At 31.0% G+C, this 13,698-nt stretch overlaps 1 pseudogene; it reads right to left on the reverse strand.

Annotated features, from left to right (window-relative positions):
• Window positions 1–6,964: 6,964 nt before the first annotated feature.
• LOC130509636 (transcription factor bHLH137-like) lies at window positions 6,965–9,193 on the reverse strand (annotated as a pseudogene).
• Window positions 9,194–13,698: the final 4,505 nt, after the last annotated feature.

Here is a 13,698-nt window from a genome sequence, read left to right on the forward strand (position 1 = left end):
TTACTTTTGTAATTGTTGTATTTAAACCACTTAATTAGGAGTATTTTTTTTACTGAACCACTTATGAGTATATATTGACATTTCCTTTTTAACCACTACTAAAAGCATATTTATCCCAGTCTTTTGGCCGTATCTTGAGAGAAGAAAGAGGGAGGGGGACACATGAAATTGTCAAAACCTATGAAAAAAGTTTTCTGAAGAAGAAACTAATCCGTTGGGATTTTGGTCTGATTGTGAAAGAGGAAAGAGAGAAGAAAAGAACCCCTTTGAGTTTCTGGGATGAATATACTCTAAAAACATCTATGAAAGAAACTGTATAACTTTAAATATAATTTTTTCTTTAAATCAGATTAAAAAAAAGAAGAAAAAAAAAAGAACCTCTTTGAGTTTCTGAGATGAATATGCTCTAAAAACATCTATGAAAGAAACTGTATAACTTTAAATATAATTTTTTTGCTTTCGAAATTCAAAACTTCAGTTGTGTTTTATTAAAAAGAACTGTTTTGGTAAAGATTTTTAAAATCATATCAATACTCAAAGACCATACTCTTCTATAGCAAATTTTAGTTTTACGCTAATCAACAAGGGAAGTGTTTCAAATACGTACTATAAACTAAATAATATCAAATGTGTATAATCCATTAATATTAAACCTTTAGATACTTTTAAAATAAAAAGAATAGTTTATTTGTTTTTGTTTTATAACCGGAATTTATATGCAAAAATAATATGCAAAGCTAGCATTTCTAAGAAGTGATTTTTTGCATATGCTTTCTACCTGTGAATTTAGTTCATAACTTCATAATTCAAATTCACATACGTTGTTTATATCCATTGCTAGCAATATCATATCACCTTTGATCCAACATCATATTAGAGATCATGTATTTTCAGTTCAAATTTAATTGAGTTAATGAGTAAATGATCCATGCTTCATGATTTTTAATATACTACGTTAGATATTATCTCACTTAGAATCTGAGATTAACACTAGCAAATCTGTTAATCCGATATTTTCATTAAAAACTGGCCAAAAACATTCGATATTTTCATGTGAACTTTGTTCGTACTTTCCCAGAGCCAGAGACCATATCTCACAACACTCTTTTTCTTGAGACCATATCTCACAATACATTTGTGCATACTTAAATCATGAGGGAATCAGAAAAGTCCAGTTATTGCTATATTCTTGTAAGGAAACTTATTAATCGAATGTAAGTTTGACTGCTGTTTTTGCTTAATAAACCTATTAATTTTTTTTTTTTTTTGAACACCGTTTAATAAACCTATTAATAATGTGTTAAATTCCTGTTCATCTATCGGATCTGGACCACTCTTTAGAAAGCTACAGCGCATAATCGCTTTACATGCTCCTTGTTGTAAAGCAATCACCGTTAGTTCGTTACCTTTCTTTGAATGTACAACTAAGCTTCAAAGAAACACGTTAATTTTTCTTTTCTTAACTAAATTTCTTATAGGCTAAGGAGACTATACATATATATATACCTAACGAATAATTTGTAATATTAGAACCGGGGCTTCTAGCTCAGTTGGTAAAGGGTTCACAGCTGTGAGTTCCGCCACCTGGGTTCGAATCCCGACCACTGGGGAATTAACATTTCGGCATCGCCAGGGACAGAGGACCGACATGTGGCAACACGTGACTAGTCTGGACCACTTCGGTGGGGCCAGAATACCTCTGTATAATTCAAAAAAAAAAATTTGTAATATTAGTTGGTCATCATATTCTTTTGTTTTTAGTCAAGTCAAGCACTCTGTCGTCATAACCATTAAGTTAAGTCCATATTCAACTGCGGATGGTCCAATTATACAAGTAAACAGATTAAACACACTCTTTAAATCATTTTTCCATAGATTACGTCAACAAATTTGAGAATTCTATAATTTTCTGTAAAATGACATACTGTTTTACTAAGACTTACGCAAGTATCGCAACGCATTCCCCTATAACACACGATGTGACGATAGGAATTCGAGCTCTAAAACACATAATTTTTTTTTTTTTTAAACTCTCACAATGTTAACATCTTTTCTTACAAAATTACTCAAGCTTACGGTTCCCAAAATTTAAGGGACTATATATATTTTAAGGTATATATTAATAAATTGTTTTTAAAACTCAAAGACCATAAAACATAGAGAGCAAAGAAAAAATTACATCATGCTATGCTCATGACTGGCTATGTAAATACATATATACAAAATAGTAAGTTAAAATATTTATATTTTCAAAGTAGCATACATACATTTTTAGTCAAAAAAGAGTAGCATCCATAACAGGCAAATGACAACTACTGTTCGAGGTAGATATTAACTAGCTTGCATCTCAACTGTAATGTAGGGAACAAACTAAATCAATTATACAGTATAAACTCTTTAAATTAATAATTTATAAATTAATATCTCTATAAATTAATATAGTTTCATAGTTCCAAATTGAGTTTTTAATTCAATTAATATCTCGATAAATTAATAATTTTTATAAATTAATAAAAAATTATAATTTTTGTGTATTTCCAACATTATTAATTTATAGAAGTTTCACTGTAGTTAAAGAAAATTTAAGAAGAGAGACATGAGGCAGTGGTAATTTCTAGAGCTGACGAAGGCAAGATAATTACATCAATCTATCTCTTTTAAGATGAATTCATCTGTACAATTATTTGTGTTTTATTGTCCTTCCTTGTACGTTTGGCCAACAATATTTATGATAGTATTATGAAGATCTGTTGCGTATGAGTTTCCGCAGTTACAACTATTTTGCGACCTAGAGTCTTTTAGAACGTTTTTATGGATATAAATTATTGTACACGTGGAAAGGAAGTTAGGTACATGCAAACAAAGAAAAAGATAGTGTAATAAAAGAGATGGGACTAGACATATGTACATGAAAATCGTTGAAAACTAATGGACTGCTCATTTTGTCATGCCTTCGAATTGTTTCTTTTGAATTTATATTGTTTTGCCTTTATCAATGTTTAAATATAGACATGCGGGTCAAATACAATTTTCTTTTCACTTGTGTGTTAGCTATCAATCATTCGAACAAAGACGTTGTCAGTAGATATATACGGTTCGCCGGTTTAAACGCAATATAAGCCATAGTAGAACAACTAAAACTATATGACTTAGTTGGATTTTAATTATCACAAAACTGTATTTCGTATGTATTAAAATGTGATTATGCTAGTGTTAGTTTAATAATAAGCAAAACAATGTGAGGAATACGTCCCCTTTAGCCTTTGAATGTTAAATTAGAGTAGGAAGTGTCGCTTCGATACACATTTATTGGGGGAGAAAAAGCCAAATTGGATAAATAATAATAAGAACACACAACAAGAAAGCACAGAATGTACCTAAAGGACAGAGACCAGCAAAACACTGACTACTTGGTAATACCCAAGTCTTATCAACTATTGAAACATAACTAATCGATGCCTGCATATTTGTAGAGAAAAATAAATCAGATCTATTTTGTATAGTTGAGAGAAATAAATCAGATCTATTTTGTATTATAGGTGAGAGAAATCAGATCTGTATTACAGAGGAAAGAAACAATGGCCAAAAAGAAGAGGAGAAAGAAAGTTTAATTGTTTTTGAAATAGGAAATACAAACATTTTATTTGGTTTCTAACTAGACATTAACTAGTTAGGATGGGTCGGTAATGTGGAGAGCTTAGAGTTGATTTAGTTAGGCAAAGGAAAGAGTGTGTAAATGAGGGTCATATTAGTCATTTCGCAGAGAAAAAGTGTGTGCAAAAATCAAAGTGCATGTACGTGTAATTGAGAACTTGAAATGTGTCTGTGGGAGTAAAATTCTCTGTTTATTTTTACGGTCGGCTACAATCATTATACTTTACCTGTAAATAAAATAAATCAGTTAAATCTAGTACAAGAAATTTCCATTTGTAAATCCTAGTAATTTGTTATATTATGGCTGCACATGTAATTGTTAGATAATTCAACATATCACAATAATGAGATGAGAATTCTGCTAACTTATTCGAGTGATTACTTTGTGAGCAATTTATATAATAATAACTCTATTGCACCCAATTTATTAGTTTCTGGCTTACATTTGTGGTTTGGATCCTTCCAATAATTATGCTGCTGTATTAAGCCATTCTAGTTGAAAATTTTGATATATACTCTACTTTCAATGGTTTGATCGATCAGTATCTTATGGTTTCCTTGCCCAAGAAAGTATCTTAAGTTTGTTCTAATCAGTTTTTTTGCTATTTTTTTATTTTTGAGAATGCTATTATTATTTCAATTTGAATTATGTACAAATGTGGAATATATATATATATATATTATTTTTTTGTCACAAATACAAATGTGGAATATATATAATAAATATATGTGACAATATTTGTTTAACCAAAGGGCTGTATATATAATGTCACTAGCTACATCCCGTTAATCTAAGTGTCTGATTGGATAGTTTTTTTAGGGTAAAAATATGGAGAGAATTTTTTTTTTGTTACTCTATTTCCCTTTAAATCTAACCAATCAAGTGAAAAATGGAAACAAAATGTTTCTCTCGTTGTCGCCAAGTATTTTGCGTTTTTAGGGCATTTCTAACACAACTCCATATTTTCCTCCAAAATAGAGTAAAAGTGAATATGAAGTAAGAAGTGTTCCAACTCAATTTCATATCCTACTCCATAATGAAATTTACTCTATAAATTGAGTAATCTATTTTTTGTTTGTTCATTACTCTATTATGGAATGAAAAATGAAGTAAGGTTAAAGCATTTTTACTTCATATTCACTTTTATTCCATTTTAAAGGAAAACTAGATTTTGACCCGCGCTTCGAAGCGCGGAATAAGTTTTTGTTGACAAACTTATCAACCCGTTTGTTTGTTCAGTAATATGTTTAGTCTTGGGTTCGGTTTCAGTTTTGGTTCCAAATTGTCTTCTTTTTTTCGGTTCTGTGATGTAATAGATTTGAGATTTCTTTTTTATTTTTGGGTCATGATATATGGAAGCCATTTGGTTATTCATGAATTGAGTTTGATTTTGGTTTGATTATTATGGTTTCCAGTTTGGTTCGGATAACAATGTTAAGAACCCGATAAATTTTGAATTTGGTTATGTTCTGGTTAGATTCTCGTTTTTGGATAGTCTCAAATAGTTTGGATAAAAATCACATTTTAGGATAAAATATCAGATAACTGAGATCAATTTTAATATAAGAAAAAATACTCAAATGATTTGGTTCTGTCGAAAAAATAGTAAATTTAAATATTTGGATAAAAACTAATAGGATAATCTCGTTTTTTGGAAAATTTTGATCTATAATTAGGATTTTAGAATATTTGATAAACTAAAACTAAATATAACTAATATTTTGAGGTATATTAGCTGTATTTTGGATCTTTGAGTATCCATTCGGTTCTCGATTTGATTCGAATTTGCTTTTGAGTTTTTTTTTGTTTCAGAGATATATGAACAATTCAGAAATTTGTGAATACTGATACAGTTTTTATTTCGATTTTTTGTTTAGTTTCGTTTTTTCTTCGTTCTGATTCAGTTCGGTCTTCGGCTCTTGATATCTCGAATGTTCTTTTGTTTATGTTTTTGGTTTTCGATATTAGTGGTTTAATTTAAACTGAAAGTAGTTATTGTCGGTTTAGTTTAGATTAATTGATGGCGAATTTACCTAAAAACAAAAATTGCATATATCATTTGCGTACGTGTTATCAATTCAAAATAATATTATCTATTTTTGTTGTATAGTGGTATTGAATTTACGGTGGTTGTGATTGGTTTATCAGAAAAAATGTGAAGTAAGAGTAAACAAATAAATGAATGATATATACAAATACAGTGGAAGAAAAAAAGAAAGAAGAAGACCATACAAATGTTAGCAAATTAGATTGTGTTTCGATAATCTCCATGACTCTTTCAACAACCTAATCTGATTTATTTAAAGCCTTTTATCGTGCATTTTTTTTTTGCTTAAAACCTATTATCGTGTGTAATATATTGGAACAGAAACAAATAATTTTTTTAATAACTAAACTACTAAAGCATTTATGAAGCAATTTAATTTCCTAATAATTAGGAACAAAATCTCTAGAATAATTCAGTTGCCCGATTTTAGTTAGGTGATAAATAATAATATGTTTACCATTAATTTAGGAATAGCACTTTTGTAAATACTTTAGAAAATTATGGGGATGTCAAAAAAAGTGCTGCTATTTTAATTGTATTGATATAAAGTTTTACATTGGAGATGCTCTTAGCATAAAAAATAGAGTATCATTATTTTCACTCTTCCAGAGAAATCTAGAGTATACATAATTCTTTTCGTCTTCCCCCCACCCACCCCTACTTTATTGTTTGTCATTCTTCTCAATTACTCCATATTACTCTGCATATGCTATTCTAATATTTTACCTAACAGACCCTAAATAAAACTTAGGATATATGTAACATAAACATATGCATATGTATAATGCATGTAATTTGAAAAGACAGGGGAATGGGAGTTATCAATGCGTGACAAGTGAGAGCAGAAAACTATGACCAAACTATTCAACTGTACATTAAAGCGTTCCAGGAAGGGAAATCTAATATTTTCTGACATTATGTAACAAACGAATTGACAGAAAACGAATCTTAATATTTATATGTACGGATTTTTTCCACCCGCATATTTATATTTATGTTTAAAAAATATAACATGACTGTCTTCATACCAGTTTACATAAAAACGAGTGGAGAAATAAATAAAACATCTGTGCAAAAAAATCTTACACAAGCCGTTAAATAATAAGAACTAATCAAGGGATATACTCATGAATGAATAATCCAAAGTATTCAAATTTGAATCATATATTAAAACACTGTAAATAAGCTAAGCGGACTTGTTTTTTTTTTTTTTTTTTTTTGCAACTGATAAGCGGACTTGTTTTATGTCAATGTTTCCTCCATCTATTTTTTTCTTTTTTTTTGTAACTTTTCCTCCATCGAATTGCCTCTGTCATACCAAAAATCTTCTGGCTTCGCCCCTGATGATGATGATGTTGATGATTATGGCGAAGAATGTAAGCTATGTAAGCATGCATGCAAATAATGATGTTGAAAATCTCGAGCCACATATGAAAATGAGCTTTTTATTTCTTTTCGAACCCCCGAAAAATAATAATTAACCACACATCCTCTAAACCAGCCCTGGTTACGTAGATATTATCCCCTCCCTGCATATTTGAGGATATTGAATCAACCTACATCCAATAACAATAGCAAAAATTACGAAACCAAAACCAGCTTTTTGACAATTGTATGAGAAATGTTAAAATAATAGTAACAATAATAATTGTAACAACAATTAGGTTAGTTGAAGAGACAAGATCAGAAGAACTCACGAAAGCAGGCTTTTGTGTTTGTGTCGACATGTGATTAATTAAGAGAAAGAACAAAAGTTGTTGTTGTTGAACCCACTTCTGTCTACAAACTGCTCCCTTTCCCCTCCATCTTCCTAAATTAAGAAACACATAATTCATCTATTAATATTTAATTGATCCTTTTCTTCAAAAATATATTTAGTTGATCCTTATCTATTCTTGGTTATCCTTACTATAATATCTAAATATATTTTTGACAACTAAAATGTATATAATATTTAATTCATAAAAAGGAAAGAAACAATACCTGAAGATGTGCCTGTGCGGGTATTATAGAATCATCCAACAGTGAAGAAAAATTAGTAGTAGTTGTTGGCATTGCATTAGCAAAAGACGTTCCAACGTTTGCGGATCCCATCTGTTCATCAACACGAATACACGATACTTAATTTCGATTGGTAACCAACTTTTGGTATTACCGAAACCAGATTCTGGTTAGCCGGGGATTAAGAGATGGAGTGTAGATGGAGTACCTCAGGTCTAACGATGATGCCATCAAGGTCCGAACCGAAGTCATAGGCCACTGGACTTATGGAAGTTAGCTTCATCGAGAGAAACTAATGAAAAAGTAAATAATTTATATTTATGTAACTACTATTTTAAACTTAAAATGTCATAAGAATAAGATATATAGAAAAATGCACCTCAACTTGATTCTGCAAGGACTGCACATAATTTATAATCTCATCCAACATGAGGGCCTTCCCTGTTACCTATTCGGTTTTATGTCACATTTGGAATCTTTCAAGACATAAAACGGATATTAAAACATTATCATTTTATAACTAAAATAGTCTCTTGCTAACCTTATCACATCCTGGGACAAGGTTTTGCAGAGTCCTCATCCGTTCACTTATCTTTTCCCTTCTCGCCTATATTTAATTATTTTAACATCCAAAATATTTCAATTACCTAATTTTATATTTAAAGACATTAATGAAATAAATACAAGTTAAAACCAAAAAGACTAATATACCCTCTCGGCGAGGCTGTGGCTATCAGTAGCTTGGCCTCTTCTAGCTCTAACGTGAATGTAATCTTTTGGAGGCTCTTGTTCACTCGCTCTCTTCTCTTTTTCGCTTGAGCTACCATTTCTTGGTTTTTTGTTTTTTCTTACCTTAACTCCTTCCTGATTTGTAAACAACCCCCAACATTTACGTTTCTGTCAGTCACAACCCCGTTCCTAAACATGAAAGCACATTACAAGCAGTTGACTTAATTTACCTTGGACTTAGCCCCATTTTTGGTCTTCCTACGATGTTTTTTTCCTGCGGACGTAGTGAATGGTCCTTGGCTGAACTGGTCGCCTGTGAGTGCTGCGGTTGCATTAGTGTTGATCTGTTTCTTAACATCAGAGCTTTCGGTTTTCTCAACACTATATGATTCAAGAAACGGGTTCAAGGAAGTATCTACGATGGTAGAAGTGTCTGGTAGTGAATCGAAAGGATTCTGGTCCGTGTAACCAGAGAGCCTAACAGAGGAGTTGGGTGTGGAGAAGAGAAGAGGATCAAGAAGAGAATGAGGATAGTGTTGGAAAGAAGAGAAAGATGCCATTTGAAGAGTAGAAGCTTCAGATTTCTTATCTTTGTGAGAGTGCTTTTTCTTGTTGTGGGAAGAACAATTAAAGACATGAAATAGTTTATATAAGCAAGCAGTTGTGTGTTGTATTCAGAGGCATGGAGAAATAGAGTGAAGGGTATTTTGGGACCACTCTTCTTCATTGATTTTATATATTTACCTATTTCGGCAGCAAATTTTTGAGACTGTCTTTCTTTTTGTTGAATATCAATATATACTGTATGCTACCGAAGCATTATATATTTAATATTGTGGTAAAAGAAATGTGTATATGATATAATCAATCACTAACGATTCTTACGTACTGAATCATAAGTTTTCACGTTAAAATATTTGTATATAATAACCAAGATTTTATAAATAGATCTTTATAATTTCTTGCATTGGTTCATTAGTTACATTACATGTATTCATTCTCAATAAACCACACACTATTTACTAGCACGAGCACATAAGTAATAGATTTGTGTGTGTGAAGACTGGACCATAATCAAATTAAATTACGTTGGTATTTTAGTTACAACTTACAAGGATAATTTTTTGAATTTATCTCAAAATAAATTCATCCACCAAAATAATGCATAAACATTACAAGAGTAGGAAAAATGGACATACAAAGTTAAAATTCTTACAGCTTATATAGTTCATCCACGTATCCCTTTTTTTTTTCACTGAAATACTTCATTAATAATTAAAAGAGGCCCAAACAGAATCCAGTCTAAATAGGTCCATTACATCAAAGAGGAACTAAGAATAGTCTTTGCCGAGTCGTTGGCTTCTTCATTGTTCTTCCTACTGATATGCGAAAAAGAAATTGAGACAAATGCAGATGATAGAAGGTGGATATCCTTGACGATTCCCAGTAGTTCTTTCTTCTGCTTCTTGTCATTGATTGCTCTAATGAACGTTAAGTTGTCGGAGTATAACCTGAGATTGTCGATCTCTTGGTTCACTGCCATGCGAAGACTCTCTCTCACTGCAAGCACTTCTGCTATCAACGGAGAGGCGACATGATCCTGTATCGCAGACCCTTCCTGTATCTTCCTGCCGTTTCCATCCCATACGATCCACGCTAGACCCGCCCTGCTTCGATTTGCGTTCCAGGCCACGTCCGATTTGATGGTGGTTACTTGAGGGCTTCCTCGCTCTGACCTCCTCACAATCACATCTTCCGAGTTTCGGTGAGAAATTTGATTAATTGGTACTTTGATTTGAGCATTTCCCCATTCTTTTGCTAAATTAATGCTTCTTGTTGCTATTTTCTCGGATCGGAGAGACTTTCCTTCGAAGATAAGAAGATTTCTGTCTTTCCATAGAGACCAACAAACCCAAAGGACCATTGTATTTGTAACTCCTGAAGGTGGAAGACAGATCACCGAGCGGAATCTGATTAACACATCAACGAAGCTATCGGTTGCAGCTATGTGAACTGCCTCTTTGAGAGGTATTTTTGACCAAATCTCCTTTGCAAATGGACACAGAAAGAAAATATGTAGGAGAGATTCCACCTCTTTGCATCTTGGGCACTTCACGTCTAAAGTAACTCCTCTTTTTTGCAGGTTCTCACCCAATGGTAGAGTATCTCTGATCACCGACCATAGGAAGGTCTTTAACTTTGGTGAGCAAGCTAAATTCCAGACATCCCTTATCCACGTACCCCTTAGATAGATTAATCTATCGAAACCCACCAAACATAAGTTTCAAAAAATTTTCTCACTCCATTTTATTTTAGTTCTCATTGTAAAATTAAAATGTTTTTTGGACGCGTGAATTTAGCATTAACTTTACGTGGATACGCCTGATACAAACTTTTGTCCATTTTTGTAAAGATGAAATAAAAACTTTGTCCCTGGTTGACAAAAAAAAAAAAAACTTTGTCCCTTTCTCACTTTGGATCGACATGGGAAGTTTCCTCTACAGAAGAAGACAAAATTGATTAAAAAAGAATAAGTAAAAACAGAAAATGTGAATAAGGTGTGAAGTCTAATTCCATGATACCGTTAAGTATACAAAGACAACAATCACAAATCAATATCATATTCGTTTTGATATAATCGGGTATTTAACTTTTTAATCTATATCCCTATGTTTAATATTGTATAAACGTTAATGTTTTAATGTATTTAGGGTGGTTTTTGTGATGTATATGTTTCCGCATGTATTGTTTATCTACAGTTACGTTTTACAGAAAGGTGCGACAATTTATCTACAAAATGCTCAATTCTCCTTGCATAAGCCCAATCTATTTCTGGTTTTCACTGTTTCTCCGCCGTAAATGACTAGCCGGAGGTTACTGTTTTTTTTTTTTAACATCGAAACGCTATTGCCGGAGGTTACTGTTTTTGTGCCCTATTCTTGGGAATTATATATATAAGTATTAATTAAAAATAAAAATCTACAACACTACACTTAAATCACTTTTTCCCCGGCAGTTACTATTTTTCTTAGTAAAACTCGGGAATTTTACTGCTTCAATCATTATATACCATTTGTTTCTTCTTTTTATGTGTTTCCATAAGTATTAAGTTAATTAAATTCGAATACTTCACACATAACTGTGTAAATCATCACAAATGAATGCTTGGTGTCGTTTGTTATTTAGTGCATAATATGTACCTTTTTTAAAAGCAAATTTTGTATTGTTTCATTATTTTAATTTTTATAAATTAAGAAAACCACTAGTGTACTACCATTGTACATGCTCTTAGAACACCTCCAAACTAGTACCTTTTGGTATCTATTTCTAGGCATGTAGTTTCTTACATCTTTTTTCTATTAGTACAGTGTTCAGTGTCGTTTGTTTACTATCAAATGCATGCTGCGTACTCATATGGTATGTGTTTCTAGGCATGTGTGTTCCTTAACATATCTTGTATACTATGCTAACTGTTTGAACTGAAAACATATACATTACCATTTTTAAGAAAAAAACATATACATTACACCTAATTTTTCAAAATCATATATCACAAATGGTATGTATGTCCTCAGTCCTCTAAATTTTTTTTATAAAATTAAGTGCAAGATACAATATGCAAATTTGTGATATCAAAAATGAATACTGAATGCGAATATTAAATTACTTCACTCTGAGGAACCGACAACTTCCATTTTATGGTGATATCAGACAACTCCAGTTAAATTTTAGTATGTGATGTGATACTGTATTGATTATCTTTTTAAAAAGTATTTTAGGTTGATCTCATAGATAGCTGTTATATTCAAATAATGTTATCATTTATGAATTATATAATAATAAATAACCAAATAGCCAAAAAAATGTAATAGCCACATTTACTTCTATAAAAGAAGTGCGATACAAATAACAAAATGAAACATGTGCCTATATGTTCCAGTTAATTACTGAGTGAGTATTGATCTTCTCTTGTTAGAGAATATAATTAAATTAACCTATTTAGCCAAAAAAATTAACTTAGGAATAAACTAATTTTTCCAGCTACGATTTAGATAATCATAGAAGTCTTTATCATCATGATACGAGCGATAACCTTTACTCACAATCTAATAGTATGGCCTACAATGCAATAAAAATACTAAAGACAAAAAAATTCAAATTGAAATTGAGTTTTGTAATTGCACGACTCTTCCTCATTTCATTCAAGTTACGGATGTATGCAAAATCTCCAAAGATTTAACAGTACTTGTGCAACTGGCACTAGCTAGGTTCCATTATTTGACATCGCTTTCTTTTACACAAATGTGAAATTCAACATGGAACGTTTCATCTTAATCCTATGTTATATCAACATTAAGTTTGGTCTGTAAACCAGCTTGTGACAAGTGTTTCTGTATGTATGATCTGATTAATGTTTGTTAGCGTGATTAATTTGAGCTCCTTTCTCGACGCCATGATCAGGATTCAGGAGTCTATAGTCCATTTGCCAAATACTTTGTGAAACGTTCACTTTAGTGATATCAAATCACCAACAATCTCTTTGCTTATTTTATAAAATCCGTTAAATCTCAACCGTTTTAGATTATAGTAATTATTCATTCCGTTTAATACTATATTTTCTTAGCTAAGTACAGATATTAGAAATTTATTTTTTCTTTACAAATATTAATATTAATATCTATTATATTAAAAGTGAAGTACAAATAAAAATTCACCCTTAATTTTTCTTAGTATTTACCAACTTGTGACATTGATACTAAATATTCTACTTACCAACTTGTGTCATTGATACTAAATATTCTTTGATAAAATCGAAAATTAAGTATAATTAATGGAATATCTTTTTAAATGTTAGTTACCTTAAATTTCAAAACAAAATCTCAGTAGATATGCACAATATCTGACAAAAACTAAAATACGGAAAATTATTTTGCTAAAATTGATTTAAAGTTGATTTATATCAAAAATTGATTTAAAATATACACATATTCAAAAAATTATTTTTTACTAAAATATTTTCCATTCGGGTTCGGTTTAGATCTGTTTGGGTTTCGGATTTTTGGGATCAAAGATTTCAGTCTCATTCGGATATTTCTAAATTTTGGTTCGGATGTGAATTCGCATCTTTGCGGGTTTATTCAGATTCGGATAACTCATTTAAATTCATTATATACTTTAAATTTCTCAAAATATATAAACAAAATAATATAGTACTTATATATTTGAATACCTGAACTTAACATATAAATTGGTTTGATTTAAATAT

The sequence above is a fragment of the Raphanus sativus genome, chromosome 3 (genome assembly GCF_000801105.2).
Source record: "Raphanus sativus cultivar WK10039 chromosome 3, ASM80110v3, whole genome shotgun sequence".
Classification (NCBI taxonomy): Eukaryota; Viridiplantae; Streptophyta; class Magnoliopsida; order Brassicales; family Brassicaceae; genus Raphanus; species Raphanus sativus.